The sequence below is a fragment of the Saccostrea echinata genome, unplaced genomic scaffold (genome assembly GCF_033153115.1).
Source record: "Saccostrea echinata isolate AGI-Se365-2 ecotype Australia unplaced genomic scaffold, CSIRO_AGI_Sech_v1 ptg000025l, whole genome shotgun sequence".
Lineage (NCBI taxonomy): Eukaryota > Metazoa > Mollusca > Bivalvia > Ostreida > Ostreidae > Saccostrea > Saccostrea echinata.
This window is the reverse complement of record NW_026889774.1, coordinates 8,995,206-9,015,522: the sequence shown is the minus strand read 5'-3', so window position 1 is coordinate 9,015,522 and position 20,317 is coordinate 8,995,206. Positions and strand designations below refer to the sequence as shown.

Below are 20,317 nucleotides of genomic sequence, written 5' to 3'. Positions count from 1 at the left end.
ACATGAAACTTATAACACGTAGTTTTCTATTCTCTATGTAAAATCGATCAAGAACTGTATTAAATACTCGTTTACATTGTAAATAAAATGATTATTATTTTACTTGCGTATTTTGTACATTTTTATGCATGAAAAACATGCTATATTGCTTAGTGGAGTGTCTTTTTATGTAGATATTACTGCGCTGTGTGATTAGGTCACGTAATGACCTATGACCTTCGAAAAACTTCATACAGGTATGAAGATATTTGCTCTCTGCATGTTTATATAATAGAGAGATACCACAAATGTATATATACAGATATAACATTTGAAGTAGTTCTCTTGAATATGTAGTAACTATGGTTCAAAAAAAAATATTGTAATCGATCTGTTGTTATCAGATACCACATCAGCAAATATTTTGTCGAATCATTTTTATTTGTCATGCTTAATGTTTGGTAGAAGCACTAGTACTTAGTACTTGAGGTACAGATAAAAAGATGCCTTGAATTTCTGCAGCGAGACTATTAGAATTTTTTTTAAATTTCAAGTTCAATAATAGCAATAGCTGTGTTCTGGGTTTCACCAATGGTAATTTTTAAAATTATCAACAGTGAAAGTTAGTCAACATTTGTAGCTCAACGTAGCCCATGGTAAAAAATTGTTGTAAAATGCACAATTTTTAACCTACGAACTTGGAACGATATTGGTCAAAGTTGGTTAAAAATAGAAGAACTGTGAACAGTGAGCTCACAAATCTCCATTATGTTTATAATGGCAAAGTCCATGTTTTGCTATGGGAGCCCCAAAATATGTATCCGATCAAAACATAAAATAAGAGATGCACAATGACACTATGTAACAAAGATTCTGTGAAAGTATCATTAAATTTTATTCAGTCGTATAAGAGGAGTTGCGGATAAGAGATGGGTATCTCTCAATATTATAGGAAGAATGGCGGTGTCCACATTAAGTTTTACTACTGGAAACCCAAAAAATGTGTCCGATCAAAATATAAAAAAGCAAATATGTATAACAAAGATTATGTGAAAGTATCATTAATATTTATTCAGTTGCAGATAAGAGATGGGTACCCCTCCATATTATAGGAAGAATGGCGGTGTCTATGTTTTGCTCTTGGAAACCCGAAATATGTGTCCGATCAAAAAGAAAAATAAAAGGTGCACAATGGCTTTATTTTACAAATATTCTGTGAAAATATCATTAAATTTTATTCAGTGGTATAAGACGAGTTGCGGATAGATGTATACTCCAAAGCGTAACAGACGGACGTACAGATAGACAGGCGCTGTTTATCTAGTTAGACTTTTCTTTTAAATTTCAAGTACAATACTAGCAATAGCTGTGTTCCGGGTTTCACCAATGGTAATTTTAAAGACTATCAACAGTGAAAGTAAGTCAACTTTAGCAGCTTAAGGTAGCCTACGGTAACAACGGTAACCCCAATCACTATATACCCCCGCTTTTCAAGCGGGGAATAAAAAAATAAGCCAGTTGTTACAAATAGTCGCAAATACACTTTTTTTTCAAAAATAAAGATGGATGCAGTAAAATAACTGGCCATTAAAACTGAATCTATTATATATTCAAACGGCACAAAGGCAACAAGAGCTTTGTTTATTATCCAATCATTTCAGTGAAAATCAACCCTATTTTTAGAAAAACTGTAACTCGAGTTGAGAATTATTTTGAAATAACAATATTATGCTATCGGCCTAATGATTTTGGACGTCATTTTCGACTCACCAGGGAGTCATTTGATGATCTCACACAAAAGATTTCTGAACGCAGTGTGTACAACATTAAGAATGGTCCTCCTGTCGATCCAGTAAAGGACTCCCTCATGTTTCTTTGGTATGTAGGTACGCTACAGGTAATGTAGTATATTCGGTATGTATTCATGTACACTTCTCGTCCACCAATAATGATTTTATTTAATGTTTTAAGAAAATTTCTGTTTAATACAGCGAAAACGGAGAGCTTTAGGTCCATGGCAGATTTGATGTTGGCAAAAGCTCCTGTCATTGAAGCATCAAAAGAGTTACGATCGCTCTACTAGATGACATGCCAAGAACCATACAATGGCCAACTGGAAACAAAATAAGAGGAACAAGTAATGCCTTTAGTGATTTTTCGGACCTTTTGGATGTATAGGAGCTGTTGATGGATTGCATATCCCTATTAAGGCGCCGGTGAAAAATCCAAATGCATATTACAACCGTAAGCAATATCACTTTGTGGTTCTTATAGTATCTTGTGATGCCAGTCTTCCTTTCACATATGCATGGACAGAAAACCCAGGATGTACCCATGATACTACAGTCCTTCGGGTATCCGAATCATTTCAGCAATCTCATAACCTTATTCCCGCTGGGTATTATATTTTAGGAGATTCGACATTTCCTTTGCTTGGCTGGTTGTTTACTACTTTTCGAGGTTATGGAAATTTGACTAGAGATCAATGTCTTTTCAGTACTTGCCACAGTAATACCAGACAAGTAATTGAAAGAAATTTTGTGCTACTAAAAGCAAGATTTCGACGCCTGCTTCGTTTTGAGGCATCTGACATGAAACTCATTGTATATTCCATCTTGTCTGCATGCGTTTTGCACAACCTTTGTGTGAATATGAACGAAGAGAATTTTGATTACATCGAAAATGATTACATTGACCAATGTAACATAAATGGTGTCTACAGACAACATGATCATCAAGTGTGTGGTGTTCGTTTACGGAAAGAAATAATGCAACACAGACAATTAAAATTGAGCATGTTTTATGAACAATTTAAAGTACACAAAGTATTTATCCAGGAAATGTTTTATGTAACATGTGAAAGGTTTGAACATATGAAATAGGTTCAAAATGCATTAGTTATGTAGGAACAAATGAAATAAGTTATACATGCCAAGTATGTGCATATATGAATGAAATGAGCATAATGCATGTATGTTGTTTAGAACTGTCTGGACTGATCAATTAAGTTTTTCCAGGATCTTTTCCAGCAGAGAATTGTGAGACTTTTGCATATCCTGCATGGTTTTGATCATTCTTCCCTCTCGTTCTAGTAGGAACACTTTCAGGATCCTGAGTCTTACTGGCTGTCCCCTTTTTCATCTTCTTCTGAGGGAGTCTGAATTTTCCTCTTCCGTGTCATTTTCTGTGTTTTTTGACCGAGTGAACCCAATCTACACAAAGGTCTAAATATTGGATCATCACGGAAAATTTGCTGCATTTTTCTCTCAAACAGGAATGGTTTTGGTGCTTTGTTGCCCGTTTTATTTGACTCAGATAGAAACTTGCAGTACGGTCGTTTTAATGTGTAAAACCTATCCCCTGCTTGTCGTAGTGGTCTTATCTGTTGAGGTCAGTTCAGTGACAATTTTCTCCCAAACTTTCTTCTTATTTCTAGTTGTGCTCATGAGATCTTTATTTTCCTTGTACACTGACAAAAACTTCTTTATTTTCAGGAAGATCTTCAGTTACATCAACATTTTTTTTCCGCAATACAATTCTGCAGAGCCTCCTGAATGTCATCATGATCTGCAAAAAAATAATTACTGATTTCATTTTGTGTTTTTGTGTTTAATTTGCCTTATTTTTGATGCGTTTGTAAATCTTTTGTTTAGCGCGAATCTCCTTTCAAAATGTCGCTGAGGTTGTTAAATGAAAAGTATGTTTTATCATCAAAAGTAATTTCTTAGAACTGCAGGTATTATCAAAATTTTACCTTCTCAGGGGCCAGAATTCTGTCCCATTCCCAATTGGAAATGAGTTTAATTTTTCCCAAATTACACACACTGTAATTAGTTGAGTTTTTTCCCAATTGGTAAACAAATGCTTATCTTGGAAAAACACTAAGTAAAATTGTCAGCTTGTCTTTAAGTTTCCTCTATTGAACTCATTTAGCAAAGCTATGCAGTCATAGCACATGTTTAAAAACACTGTAAACATCGCCGACTTTTAGTCCGAATTTCCTTTTTTTCAAAATGGTGATATTCTGTAGTAATATAGATTTATTAAGTTATTTCCACCTACTCAGTTGATCTACGAGTGAAAGGTAAGAACTGTAGGCATTATTTCAGATAAAAAAATATTTTCAATGCATATTTAGATGTGGTTGCCCAAAATAGAGCTCATTCACGCTAAAATTTTAAATGAATTCCATGGATACATGATGTAAGAAAAGATTTTTTTATTTTTCTCAATTTCATCAAATAGCCGACAATTTTTTCCCAATTCCTCAAAAATGGCGTTTCCCAAAATAGGCTGGTAAATCCCTGCGATTTGGCAAGATGGTTGTTTTCTTAAATTAAACATTTAAACATTAGACACAAGTGGTACGGTTCTCTCTTCGTGATCGGGAGGTTCGGATTTGATGTTTTTCCGCATCAAACCTCTGTAGTGTATCCGACATGAGAAATGAAAGTCGCAGATGTTTCTGATTTGACCTTTAAAACTTAGGTCCAATGTCACATTAAGCGGAGGTCACTCTCGGTCGATTCGTACCTCATCTTACCTCAGCTGTATCATGTAAGCCAGCATTGAACCGGAGCTACTTTATAGACAATTTGGATGCGCCATGTATTACACGTGCACATTGTGCTGAATTAGATCCGTTAACAAACGTGATTATTTAAAGATACCAACTACACGTTATTCTTAGTGTTACCTTACTGCTCTTCAAGATTTTTATTGTATGTCAGATGCTTGCTTATGATTGTTTTCATTTCATTACGTTTTCCCTAAGCTGTAAACAGGCAGCCGTATCACAAATATTAGGCGGAGACGCATATCAAGTTACGTCGTTTGATGAAGGCGACGGAATCATATCCGACGTTTGTCGAATGGAATCCTCAATGCTCGTTGTCATTGAGTGCTGAGTAAAGACCTTTACCGGTTCTTGATGACGTCTCAAATGAGTGAGAAATGTTATACTTGCAATGGACACAAAACAACTATCAATCAATTGATACAGAAATACAATCTTGGTATAGAAAACACTTCATGTCACTGCATGCACTAATTGATGACATATATATTGAAGAGTGAAACATTCCTTTATAAACAGAAATGCTCAAGTAATTCTAAAAAGAATTTTTACATGTAAATGAGGAAAGGTTTAACAACAATACGCCCGTTATTAACATTTTAACTTTTTTTATCTACATGAAATTCTGTTAAAATTTACATAAGTGAAGTTTGAAATTTTAAGAAATCATTTTTTTTAACAAAAAAAAGCATTATGGACATATGCAAACCTGAATAGACAAGTTCAGCGGTGATAGGACAACTTTTCTTTCCCCATCTGGTGTAAACAGCACTCGTCTTTCGATTTTCTACATGATTAATAAAATGTACATGCAAGTTGGCAAAGTATATCAATGAATAATACAATATAGGTCTTTTGTAATCAACTAGATATTAAACTAAAGGGAAATGCCAAAATGATATTAACAAAATTTTTGACGGTTCCCTGTGAATAGACTTTTTTTTTTTTTAAAGAAAACCGGAAATAAAAGGATTCGTCGATAAAAACAAACTTTTACTGCATGTAAGTAAGGAATAAATTTTGCCTTTTGGGGGGGGGGGGGTGTCTTTCTGACACCAATTCTTTTCTCTGGAAAGTAATGCCTGTCAATACATAGCAATGGCAAATTTTCTTGCCTTTTAATTTTATCTTTTGACAATAAAAAGAATAGTTTTTCAAATGAATTGTGAATAGGCAACTATATTTCTCATATCTATTTTCACTTGCTTCTTGAAGTCTTTTAAAGATTTTTCTATTAGGTGAGTAAAACTTTTAAATTCTCGCTTTAAAGCCTCTATCTGGCATGATCCAAGAGCGGATGGCAGTTGTCCCGTTAAGTAATTCTGTAATATACAATGTACCTTTACAACTGCAACTTTCATTCTTTGTCTGTGCTTCAAATGTGTACACCAGTAGAATTATGCAAACGAAATACGTCATCATCTATGAATTAAAATAATCTGCTGTACAAAAGTACACTTTTAAACAGAATATAAAATATTCATTCTCCCTTTTGATTCCAAATTTATTTTTTGATAAAAAAAAAAAATAAGATGCAACTTACTATACCTGAAAAATTCCATAGCTCGTTTGTTTGAAATATGAATTCAAAATTGATATCAAAATGAAATGCAAGGTTCTCTTGTGTTTCAATAAAATGTATCTTCAATATTCAACTAATAGGATTTTTTTCTTTAAATATCATTAGACATACATGTATCACCGTGCAGAATTGACCCTTTTTACAAATTTTCTTTTGAACTTTTATTTTGATCTTAAATACAATTTTTGTCAATTATTTTCATTGAAATTAGTTCGGAATCTTTATTTATTGTTGGATTACGAAATACCGAATTATTTACTTAATTGCATAGTGACACTCTCTGGACAATTGTTGAGAACTACAAAGGGACAGAGTGTTAACGCCGTCACTAATTTCTAATACCTTATTAAAACATTCATGTAATTATCTAATTTATCTTTCTTTCATGTCCATCTTATCAAAACTTTTCATTGTAATTTACTCAACATATGTTATTTTGTCACTAAGTTTACTAATTGTTTTCAAAGAACTCTTTTATCAGTATATATAGAAGTATTTGAATTGTATGTGGCAGTTCGGAGGCCTGACGCATTACTGGCCACTTCCGTCTGTGTTCCCCGCATGTATTTCTTGAATGTTAAAATTGCTGTCCATCATTAAATTAAATGTTTTTGTTAATAAACTCGGAAACTAAATTACCCGTTACTTTGGATTTATGATATGTGATTTCGGGAAGACCCCTAGGAATACGGCACTACTTCTTCCGGCCCACAGCGCCACTCGTTTTACGCCAACATTCCCTCTTACCCAATCAACGACATATAATATTTTTGACCCAAACTACGCGGTCATACATGTATTAGAAAAGAAACCACTCTAGAGAATAATGGGAGGTCAACATTACCGCTACATTGCGATAAATTTCAACTCATTACCGCTACATTTTCTCAATTTTTCGGGCGATCATTACTGCTACATTTTATCAAAAGGACCAATGCCGAAAACAACTCATTACCGCTACATACATAGAAAAAAGAACTGAAAACAAAATATGACAGTGGCGAAATAATAAGACAACAGTATGTCAAGCAAATGGCATTCAAAGCTTTATCAATTGTCAAAAGAATGTGTGAAGACTGTGTGTTTTTTATCTATGGACAGTGCTTGATTTTAAACTTTTTAATATATTTTATGAAATAATGTAGATTTTAAATAAAAAATTAGGAAAAAATCCTGTTCTAAGTCCTACTTTCACCTCACCATGGTGAGCAGGGGAAACAGGTTTTACGCATGTACATGTATATGTTGAACTGTACACGCATAATACGCTGGCTAACGAAAGAGGCAATGTAGCGGTAATGTATACTTTTAAATGTAGCGGTAATGTATCCTTTTTCTAGCGGTAATGTGCATGTAGCGGTAATGAACATTTCAAAAATGTAGTGGTAATGATATGCACTCCTACACATAAAATAATCCGTAGATTATTTGCGAGATTTCAGGGATAAACCTTAGAGAGACCCTTAGAGGAACGTGTATACTTATGATTGATAGAACAGATTTTATGAAATAATAGAAGAAATATTTTTTCATGTAAAATCTTAATGTTTATTTTAGTTTGACATCTTGATTATCAATTTTGTTAAGCAATAACTATTTTCTTACCGTGTCGCTTCGTTCCAGATTGAATTTTTGTCATGAAATACGTGATATTGTGTTTAAAGTCTTTTAGAGGATGAATTATATATGTGATATGATTTATATTGAATCACTTTGAACTTTTTTTATTCTTCATTTTGTCCTTACTTCTATGTTGCTTTATTCTTGTAAATTCGTTCTTCTTTCTTTAAATTGGTACAGTTTCTTTAATAAATAATTATGATCATCTCTATTACAAATGTAAATTCAGTCATGCAAACCATGAAGCGCATTCAACGAAGACGAATACAATAGTGTGAATTTAATGCGGCATTATAACGCTAGGTGGCAGGGTGTTCGCTGCGAATGTTGGTAAAATTAGGTATACAAACCCGGGACGAGTTTATTCGAGATTTTTCAAATTTATGCCTTAATACTTTATCAATCGAACCCAAATTTTCAAGTTATGTTAGTTATAGGTTTATTTGCATACGCGGTAAAATTGCCCCGAAATGCTCAATATTTTAGATTTAGAAGAAAATTATTTGATTTCCAAGTTTCAAGCTGACATTTTTAGTGGGTTTTTTTTTTTATTTTTTTTTTATTTTTATTTTTTTTTTTTTACAAAAAGCTAATCAATTTATAAATTATTCTGATGCTAAACATTATAATTTAACTATTTATAAGCATTTCTTCTTTCAAATGTGCTTTTGTTTCTTTAAATAACACGTTTTAAGAAAATCTGGGTCATTAAAACCGTACGAATGATGAAAACTCCAAAATAATTGTGTATTTTCTGTCACCTGAAAAAAAAATAAGTAACTTTATTTCAAGTTATTTGTTGGATGATTGAATTTCAGTTTTATTGATATAAAAAATATTAAATATTTTGATAATTACTAGTATACCCTTATAAATTGAGTTGTTTTTCAGGACCCCTATATATTCTTCCACTGAACTGACATTTTCTTTATTTCAGGATAATAACTGTTCATGCGCAGTCGCTTGATTCTGGGGACGGCAGGGCTAGTCTGGTTTCGGTCAACCTATAATGCTCTGCAAAGTAGTACGGAACGTCATGGGTAGGCGTGGCCGGAACTAGGCTAGACCGGGGCATACTAGAAACTTCCCCCGGTTTTTATGAAAAAATATATTAATTTTTTGTATAGAAATAGCACTTTTCAATAAAGAAATAAATATCTCTAGCAAGCACACAGTGTTTGACATCAGAATAACTCAAAAAAATATTTTGTCGATTTCTCGTTTGGCAAAAAATACGTAAAATGTTGGCTTGATATAATTGCCTACCCATCTTAGCAAATTGGAAATCAAAAATCGCCAAAAATAATCTAGAATATTGAGATTTTCAAAATATAAATACAAGAATATAAATATTGGCATTTTTACAGCGAATACAGATAAAACTTAGAGACGTAGCATTGTTTTTGAAAGGGGCAGCCAGAGAAAAAAAACTTACCTAAAAATCTTGACAAGCAAAACAAACAAACAAACAAACAAACAAACAAAAAAGAGAAAAATTCTTCAAACTCGAAAAGTCCATTTGGGGGGAGGGGTGTCCAACTTCTTTCAGTACCAGATTTTACTCATACGTCACTACGTACTTGTACATGGCCCTTATTTGACTAAACTACAACAAAAAGTGGGAGGGTGTCAACCAGACTTTCAGTGAACAGTTTCAGTAGTAAAAAGTTATGGCTAGAAAAAATGTTTGGTGGCCAGCCCCCCCCCCCCCCTGCTACCGGTGTCATATAGTGAGACTTACCACATAGTGAGTCTTCCCCCCGGAAGTCTGGCTATATACATGTATATATGGGGGGGGGGGGGCAATGACTATATAGTGAGCCTTCCGTCCTAACCGACCATAGTGAGACTTCCCCTTCCGTGTTTGGTCAGTTTCGATTTTATTTACATCGACGATGTATATATTGCATATTTAGGTGATGATCTTATATATATATATATATATATATATATATATATATATATATATATATATATATATATAAAAGATGAATAGTTTCAAATGAATCAATATAAAAGTGCGCATTAAAAATTCATCGTGCACAACAGATTATAGTATTGTTCCGAGACGATTCTTATCAAAAGAAAAAAGACATAATTAGTTTCAATTAACAGTAAAGAGGTCATTACCCGTAGAAACGTGCAGTTTACCTATGTTTACCTGCACGGTTAAGAAGTTTTAATTATAAAAATCACTATTAAAATGTTTTAATTATTTATTCATATATTTATTCATTCATTCATATGAGACAGATAACTTTTATCCAAACACTGAAAACGTTAGTATAAAAACATTGTTTTACAATAAAAAAATATTCGGAAACTAAATCATGGCCGTAGAAACCGGGGGGGGGGGGGGGGCAATAATTTTGCCGACATATAGAGTAATATAGAAAATATAGCTACTATATGCTTGTGCACCCTCAATAATAACGTCTGATGACCTTTTTTTTCTTTCTTTTTTTTTTTTTTTTGCTTGTCAAGGAATTTTGGTACCTAATTTAATGCGGCATTATAACGCTAGGTGGCAGGGTGTTCGCTGCGAGTGTTGGTAAAATTAGGTACACAAACCCGGGCCGAGGTTATTCGACATTTTTTCAAATTTCTGCCTTAATACTTTATCAATCGAACCCAAATTTTCAAATATGTATGTTATAGGTTCAGACATGTACCCGGTGTCGTTCCCCCTGAAGGCTGCCTAGATGGTAAGACTTCCCCCGGAAGACTAGCTATATAGTGAGACTTCTCCAGGGGAAAGTCTCACTATATAGTCAGTCTATCCCCTTCATAGCGAAACTTCCCCCTTTAATGTAAAGGCCCGTAGGAAGCAACTTTGAGGGGGCACAACTATACATTTTCAGTTGGGGGGGGGGCACTATCAACTACCAAAATTCCTTGACAAGCAAAAAAAAAAAAGAAAAAAAAAAAGGTCATCAGACGTTATTATTGAGGGTGCACAAGCATATAGTAGCTATATTTTCTATATTACTCTATATGTCGGCAAAATTATTGCCCCCCCCCCCCCCCCCCCGGTTTCTACGGCCATGATTTAGTTTCCGAATATTTTTTTATTGTAAAACAATGTTTTTATACTAACGTTTTCAGTGTTTGGATAAAAGCTATCCGTCTCATATGAATGAATGAATAAATATATGAATAAATAATTAAAACATTTTAATAGTGATTTTTATAATTAAAACTTCTTAACCGTGCAGGTAAACATAGGTAAACTGCACGTTTCTACGGGTAATGACCTCTTTACTGTTAAACTAATTATGTCTTTTTTCTTTTGATAAGAATCGTCTCGGAACAATACTATAATCTGTTGTGCACGATGAATTTTTAATGCGCACCTTTATATTGATTCATTTGAAACTATTCATCTTTTTTAAGGTAGTATGGGATACCTCCACGTTATGACGTATATTTCCGTTTGAAGTATTGTTTTGATTTGCATGAGTGCTTATTATCGGGTCAAAATTTGTAGATACACCGTTGAAAAGAACACTCTGAAGCCTATTTCAATGCAAGTTCTCACAAGTCGGCATTTTAAGTAAAAACAGACAAAAAAATCGCAAGTATATAAATTTACTTATAATTGTACAACGGACATTTAAAAAAAGCAAACCCCTGTAAAAGGTAGTTTCAACATTGCTGCTTTTGAACACTTTTAAGCAAAAGCTGTATTTCAATTGTTTGAGTAACTGTACAGCACCTTGTGTGCGGTGAGGCATGGATAAGTGCGATTACTTCACATTGTGCTGAATTATCACCAATCAATTATCACGTTAACCAGAGCTGGACTTTTTTGTTATTTAATTCAAGAAGTAACTGTTTGGTCACAAATCAGTTAGCTGTTGTATATAGTCCCAAAACGTTCAGATGAATGCAATTGCTCTGAACAAGACACGTCCTGGAAAGCGATTGTCCAGCATTGTTTTCAAAACCGCTCAAAGTTGAAAACTACAAAGTGCGATTTTTTTATGTTTGGGAAAAAATTCTCATCATTTCTAAAATAGCACCCTGGTTTTTTCAACCCTTGGAAAATAAAGAAGGATAACTCTTCCGCTCGGATCTTTTAATTCAAAAAATTTTAAATGCATTTTATATTTTCCATTTATATACATATTTTCAATTTGTTTATTTCACTTTGCTAACATATTAAGAAACATTCTTATTGTAGACTCTCATGAAATGTTATCCGTCTGTTTTCAAGAAATAAAGTTTTCCCTGTTTTTTACGCTTATTTTTTGTTGAAAATTAAAAAAATACTAAGACATATTTTTTGTCATTTTTGTTTTTATAAACACTTTATATTAGCAAACGCCTGCATATAATATTAAGCTTATGAAAAAAGAATTATGCAAGAAAAAAAATCGTTTTTGCATATCTCATTAAAATAATAAAAAAAATTATTAAAATTACACTTTAATATACTGAAAGGTGGGGGTATTTCAAATCCTTCTAATTTGGGTACATAAATATGTAGGAGAAGTTTCGTTTGGTATCCCATACCACCTTAAATATATATATATATATAAGATCATTACCTAAATATGCAATATATACATCGTCGATGTAAATAAAATCGAAACTGACCAAACACGGAAGGGGAAGTCTCACTATGGTCGGTTAGGGCGGAAGGCTCACTATATAGTCATTGCCCCCCCCCCCCCCCCGGGAAGGTAAGTCTCACTACATGTACATGTATATAGCCAGACTTCCGGGGGGAAGACTCACTATGTGGTAAGTCTCATTATATGACACCGGTAGCAGGGGGGGGGGGGGGGGGGGGGCTGGCCACCAAACATTTTTCTAGCCATAACTTTTTACTACTGAAACTGTTCACTGAAAGTCTGGTTGACACCCTCCCACTTTTTGTTGTAGTTTAGTCAAATAAGGGCCATGTACAAGTACGTAGTGACGTATGAGTAAAATCTGGTACTGAAAGAAGTTGGACACCCCTCCCCCCAAATGGAATTTTCGAGTTTGAAGAATTTTTCTCTTTTTTGTTTGTTTGTTTGTTTGTTTGTTTGTTTTGCTTGTCAAGATTTTTAGGTAAGTTTTTTTTCTCTGGCTGCCCCTTTCAAAAACAATGCTACGTCTCTAAGTTTTATCTGTATTCGCTGTAAAAATTGCCAATATTTATATTCTTGTATTTATATTTTGAAAATCTCAATATTCTAGATTATTTTTGGCGATTTTTGATTTCCAATTTGCTAAGATGGGTAGGCAATTTTATCAAGCCGACATTTTACGTATTTTTTGCCAAACGAGAAATCGACAAAATATTTTTTTGAGTTATTCTGATGTCAAACACTGTGTGCTTACTAGAGATATTTATTTCTTTATTGAAAATGCTATTTCTATACAAAAAATTAATATATTTTTTCATAAAAACCGGGGGAAGTTTCTAGTATGCCCCGGTCTAGCCTAGTTCCGGCCACGCCTACCCATGACGTTCCGTACTACTTTGCAGAGCATTATAGGTTGACCGAAACCAGACTAGCCCCGCGGTCCCCAGAATCAAGCGACTGCGCATGAACAGTTATTATCCTGAAATAAAGAAATGTCAGTTCAGTGGAAGAATATATAGGGGTCCTGAAAAACAACTCAATTTATAAGGGTATACTAGTAATTATCAAAATATTTAATATTTTTTATATCAATAAAACTGAAATTCAATCATCCAACAAATAACTTGAAATAAAGTTACTTATTTTTTTTTTCAGGTGACAGAAAATACACAATTATTTTGGAGTTTTCATCATTCGTACGGTTTTAATGACCCAGATTTTCTTAAAACGTGTTATTTAAAGAAACAAAAGCACATTTGAAAGAAGAAATGCTTATAAATAGTTAAATTATAATGTTTAGCATCAGAATAATTTATAAATTGATTAGCTTTTTGTAAAAAAAAAAAAAAAAATAAAAATAAAAAAAAAATTAAAAAAAACACTAAAAATGTCAGCTTGAAACTTGGAAATCAAATAATTTTCTTCTAAATCTAAAATATTGAGCATTTCGGGGCAATTTTACCGCGTATGCAAATAAACCTATAACTAACATAACTTGAAAATTTGGGTTCGATTGATAAAGTATTAAGGCATAAATTTGAAAAATCTCGAATAACCTCGTCCCGGGTTTGTATACCTAATTTTACCAACACTCGCAGCGAACACCCTGCCACCTAGCGTTATAATGCCGCATTAAATTCACACTATTGTATTCGTCTTCGTTGAATGCGCTTCATGGTTTGCATGACTGAATTTACATTTGTAATAGAGATGATCATAATTATTTATTAAAGAAACTGTATCAATTTAAAGAAAGAAGAACGAATTTACAAGAATAAAGCAACATAGAAGTAAGGACAAAATGAAGAATAAAAAAAGTTCAAAGTGAAATGCAATAAAGACGAATATAAAGTGACATATAGTTACAATAATAACAAAGAATAAAGAAGAAGGCAGAATAAGAATAAAAGCAAGATAAATAGACTTTTGGCGGTAATTCCCTTCCATAGACTTAAGGGAACAATCTTGGGTGTGATTGTGTGAAAACTACAATAGAAAAACTCTTTAATATTATATATTTTTTAACTTACTATGTCTTCAGTATACATGTCAAGTTTAGAGAAAATCTATCGTGTGGATATTTGTAGGGGCCGTCTCAAAATACAGGTACATTTACTATAGGATTATATGAGAAAATATTAGTTTTTCGCACTTCAATATAAATTTTACAAAAACTATTATAGACTTTATGCTCAAATTATGATATATGATGAATAATTCTATATCATACATTATATGTTAGAAACACAAAATTCTCTTGTCTGGTTTCCAGAGGGGGCATCTCAAAATGTAGAAAAAATTAACGAAATTTTCCTGTTTTTATGGAGTACTACAAAATATGAAAAACACTTATGATTCATACAAAAAAAATTTTAAAAAAATAATTTTGATATATTCAAATTCCTGTGTTTAAATTTCAAGAGCATACATTTGAGATATTTTCTTTCGTAACACTTTTTATAACCCCCCTCTTAAAGAACTTCATTCTATCATAACATCACAAACACTCTAATACGACGTCCATCTTCCTATCAGTTGAAAAATTATTAAATTTTTTTTTAATTGTAATTAGACTTTTTTACCTGTAAAATCTTAAATTTGTTTAATTTGATAAATTATTTGAAAATAGTTGCTTTCTAAAGTGTTAAATAAGCTTGATTTTACTATGCAGCGCCAAGTAATGAAAATCCAAGTTGCCCCCTTTAATCATGTTTGTGTTATTGACCCTTGACTAAATGGACTTCAAATATTTCTGGGAAAGAATCGAATGTTCTGTCATAAAAGTATTTATAATGTATAGTGGGTATTTGTTTTTGCTCTGTTGGTGCTCCATAATTTTGTTAACTGAAAAATGTATATTTTAACACATACTTTGAGTTTAATCTTTCAGATCCACTCATATGAAAAATTGTGTCATAATATGAAGAAATGATCATTTTTACCCTCTTCAGTGTGTACATGTATATTCTATTTCATAGACGAATAATGCCAATCTTTATGAGATTGTTGTAAATTGTGGAGGTTTTACATGAAGTATAATGTTCACTGAAATATCAATGAAAAGTTGATGTTTAACTTTATTATTTTGTCTCACAATAGACATTTTGCTAGCCCATCTTCTTTTAAAAATATGAAAGAAACTCTAGAGCAATCCCAACTGAGTGGTGACAATAATTATGGGCAAGGTAGGTACATACATGCATTATTGTCGTCCGCGACAATATGTTTGTTTTATTTTTTTAGCCGGCGACAATATGTGCCGATGAACGCATCCTCGGGTACACTGTAGTGTAGATTCAGATTTGTTCAAATCATACCTTCTTGGGATGGTGTGGGACCACTCTGGGTGGTCAAAGTTTTACATAGGAATGAAGGGCCACTCACTTTTCCAAGGGATATAATCAAGAAATAGTGAAAATTAGGTGTGGTAATTTAAAAGTCTTTTTCTCAAGAACCACTGGGCCAGAAAAGATGAAACTTATCTGTGAAAACTTTCTTGGGTAGTATAAATTCAAGTTTGTTCAAATCATGACCCCCGAGGGTAGGGTGGGGCCACTTCGGGTGATCAAAGTTTTACAAAGGTTTACTCAGGAAAAATCTTTAAAACGCTTCTTCTCAAGAACAGCAAAGCAATGGTTAGTCATATTTATAAGGAAGCAATCTTACGGAGTTAAGATTCAATTTTATCCAAATAATTACGCCCGGGAGTAGCGTGGGGCTACTATGGGCGACATACATAGGAATACTTAGGAAAAATCTTTAAAATTCATCTTCTCAAGAACAGCAAGGTCTTGATTAGTCATATTTATTTAGAAGCATCATCGGGTTCATTATAGTGTAGATTCAGATTTGTTCAAATTATACCTTCTTGGGGTGGGGTGGGGCCACTATGGGTGATCAAAGTTTTACATAGGAATATATAGGAAAAATCTTTAAAATTCTTCTTCTCAAGAACAGCAAAGTCATGTTTAGTCATATTTTGATGGAAGCCTCCTCATGGAGTGTAGATTCAATTTTGTCCAAACCATCCTATCAAAGTTTTACATAATAATATATAGAGAAAATCTTTTAAAGTTAAGTTTTACATAATGATATGTAAGAACAATATTTTTAAAGTCTGCTTCTTCAGAACATCAAAGCCATGATTATTCATATATGGAAGCATTCTAAGATTCAGGTTTGTGTAAATCATGACACCTGGGGGTAGGATGGGGTTGGGGTAGGGCGGGACTACCATATATTATTTTAATTTTACATAGGAATATATTGAGGAAAATCCGATAAAGAACAGTTGAAGGGCATAGTTACTCAGGTGAGCGATGTGTCCCATGGGTCTCTTGTTTAATACATGTGCTGATTGGCATCACTTTCAGTGCCAAGTGTTGAGGTGGGGAGGCAACGGTGGAACTCTCAAATTTTTAATCCTCAATCTTCTGTGTCATAATAATAAGGACGCTTGGACGCTAAAACAGTCACAAAAAATAAGTACCATATATTAATCCCCTTTATTTCTGTTTTCAGGTAATTATGTTGTTTTTTTTTTAAAATTATGGAGCAGAGCAAACAGCACATGTCAGTTCTCGTCCATCTACATAGGGCGGACAATTTAGCGATCCACAGCGAGACTCCACTGGATAGAAGAGGTAACCATTATGATCTGCATGACCTCCAACTAAAGTATCTGGATTTTTGTCCACACAAGTATACATCGTACCAGCGTTAAATTTATGATATCCAGCCATAAGGTAACCATCATACTCTAATCGCCAACCTTTATAACAGGATTTTCTAGCTATGGAAAATATTGTAATGATGAAGTATACAGGTTTTTGAATTAATGTCTGCATAATTATGTATCATGTTATATTTTACCATTTTGTGTTTTTTTTTAATGTCTCATTGCACTCATTTGCATCAAATTGAAAAATGTGAACTTTAGATATCAAATGATATAAGATTTGTGTTAAAAATAGGATCCGTAATACGGTTTTTTTCATACGTGTTTAAAAATAAGCCTCAATACCATATGTTTAAAAAAAAAATAGGACCCTTAATACCATGTGTTAAAAATAAGACCCACAATACCTGGAAAAACTGTTGTGATTGATTTATCCCTCAGAAGACATACGGCACATGGCACATTGTGATTGTAAAGCTTAGCAAAATGTCCGTCATGTGTTTCATATTCTGACCCATACACATAACCTCTCCATTGCTCAACTGGATCTTTATATTGACCCCACTCAGGATTCCTGGGCAAACAAAGAGGATCAACTGCCGCACCGGTGTGAGTGTAGTGTGAACCTCCTACATAACCTGTGGATATATATATTGTCCCTTATAATACATGTAAGTAGGCCTCAAAAAGGGGTGAAAATAATGATAAGTGTAAATAAATTAATAAATAGAAAATCACTTGAACGCTGTTATACACACCTGAATGGACAAGTTTGGCTGTCGAAGGACAACTTTTCTTTCCCCACCTGATGTACACAGCGCCAGTCATCGGATCTATTTTATTTAGATTGAGCAATTTGATTATTCTTTTGTGTTCACCCACAGTACTTTTTCTTTGATTTTAAATTTGAGACTTTTACTTCCAATCATGACAAATGAAATGAGAAAATCATTTTTTTAAATATAACCTAAAAATCAGGTCCTGAATACTTGAAAAATTGTGCTGTAAAGAATTGCTAAATACAAACATATTATAAAATCAGTGAATATAAAATCGTTCTAACAGTAGCAAAATATTCAAGAACGTATAATATACCCCCGGATCCATTCTTCAAATCAGATTTCATCTGTTCCTTGAACTCTTTCATTGAATTTTCCATAGTGTCAGCAAAACTTTTGAATTCCCGCTTTAAAGCCTCAAGTTGGTATGACCCAAGAGCAGACGAAAGTTGTCCCGTCAAATAACCTTGTAACATTTCTTTACAGTTGCTTGTCTGCGTCTCCGCTTTGCATGCATAGATTAACAGAATGATCCTTATAACAGAAGACATCACCTAAGAAAGAAATATCAGAAAATACAATTTTGAACAGCATTTGCTCCAAATAGTTTTAAGAACACGAATGACGCTTCTTTTCATTAAGAATTTTCTTCATAAACGGAGATATATCTGTCCAATAAATACTTTTTAGTCTCTAAATGTTAAGCTTTATTTGCACATATTGACGAAACATGTATATATATACCTTCACAAATATAATATCTTTACTTGAAATCTGATATTTTAATCACACTCTGGCATGACAATAAAACTTACACAAAATCACGAGAATGAGAAATCAAGTAGAGTATGTAATATAGGATTAATACTGTCAGCTATTTTGTTAGTCTGAAATACCTCTAAAATATTCTATGATGAAACATCTGAAAACCTTTTTCACACTTTAATGGTCACCTGTTCATAATTACGTCTTGTAAACCAAAGTTTCTGATGGAATGTACAGGTTCAAATTTATGGCATTTGTTTAAAAGTTGTGATTCTTGTCGAACTTGTACCACTGTATTATGAGCTTTATATTATTGACTGATTGATAGATTGTATGTTGTTTTACGTCCCATTCAAGAATTTTTCATTCATATAGAGACGTCACCATATACCGATGAAGGGCTTCAAATTTTGACCTTTACTCGGCACTCAGGGCCATTGAGGGATCTTTATCGTGCCAACGCCTGCCGTGACACGGGACCTCGGATTTTAAGGTCTCATCCGAAGGACCTGCAACTTTCACTTCAAAGTGCCGAGCGCATGGCGAAGGAGCTACCTATTTTTTATCGACTAAGGTCAGTTGCGGCTGTGATTCGATCTCACGACCTACCGAACACGGAGCAAGCGCTCTACCGCTTTATATTATTAGAATTATGTTTTTTGACATTCTCTCAATGATAATACAAAACCGAAAGTGGAGAAGTATTTTGAAAGGATTTGAAACAATAATCTATTTTTTAAATTAAAAAAAATTATGTTCATCGATATCGTAGTTTTTAGTCTAAATTAGCCATTCCTCTATTTCGATTATGTAGAAGTATATATAATATAAACTCTTGCATTTATAGATCATCTTTTTAACTTTTGTTAATAGGAAAATGTTTTTAGTTAGATTCTTTAATCACAATTGACAATTGCTTTCCACTATCAAAAGGTATTTGTTTGAAAGTCAACCAAATCTACATTTTACCATTAACCTATAGCTACTACAATGTATTGTCGGAATGGCAAACTTACATTGTGTCCTAAAAGAATTTGCACAAAATTAGTTGGAGAGGGCGTTCCATAGTTGCTTCCTCCGAAACTAAAGGTACATTGTTCTTAAATTCGTTTGCTCAATACAATCAAAACTCGTGTTAAATGTCTACAACTTTAAAAACAAAGAATTAAATAAAAAGAATAAGAAGGAAATTTAACAAACCCATTCTGAAGCATAGACCTCGACAACGATGACGTTCCTAAAAGAGGAATCTGTCACTAATACACAAACAATACTTCTTTCGCAAAATGTTCTGCATCTTCACAATGTCAAGATTTTGTGATATCGTTCCTTTACACAAACCCTTGACAACAGTCGCCATTTAAAAGTCGGACTAGAAAGCTACTTTTTCATTAAATTTTGTTCCAGCTCTAAGACCGGAACAAATCAGAAAACAGTCTTCATTTTGCTAAGTTTTGTAATCAAATATGACTTGTCTTTAAAATGAAAGTGCCAATGTAGGATTCGTGACTAGATATCTCAAATATAATATCGGAAATTAATTTTTCAAAATATCCTTCGTACAATCACAAAAGATGTACTATGACTTTGAACCACTTGTAAACTAGATTTGAAGATAAATATAATTGGATAAAATCTCACTGAAAACAGGAAAATGTGCAACACAAGTGCTTACATGAAATATGAAGATTTCACAAATCTGATACATGCCTTGGTGCTCACAAAAAGTCTGAATGTTTTAAATTCTTTATGTCCAAATGC

General features: G+C 33.2%; 1 pseudogene; it reads right to left on the bottom strand.

Moving 5' to 3' along the window:
* The window catches only part of LOC133191951 (uncharacterized), a 65,010-nt pseudogene extending 47,170 nt beyond the window's left edge, over positions 1-17,840 (bottom strand).
* Between the last annotated feature and the right edge of the window lie 2,477 nt (positions 17,841-20,317).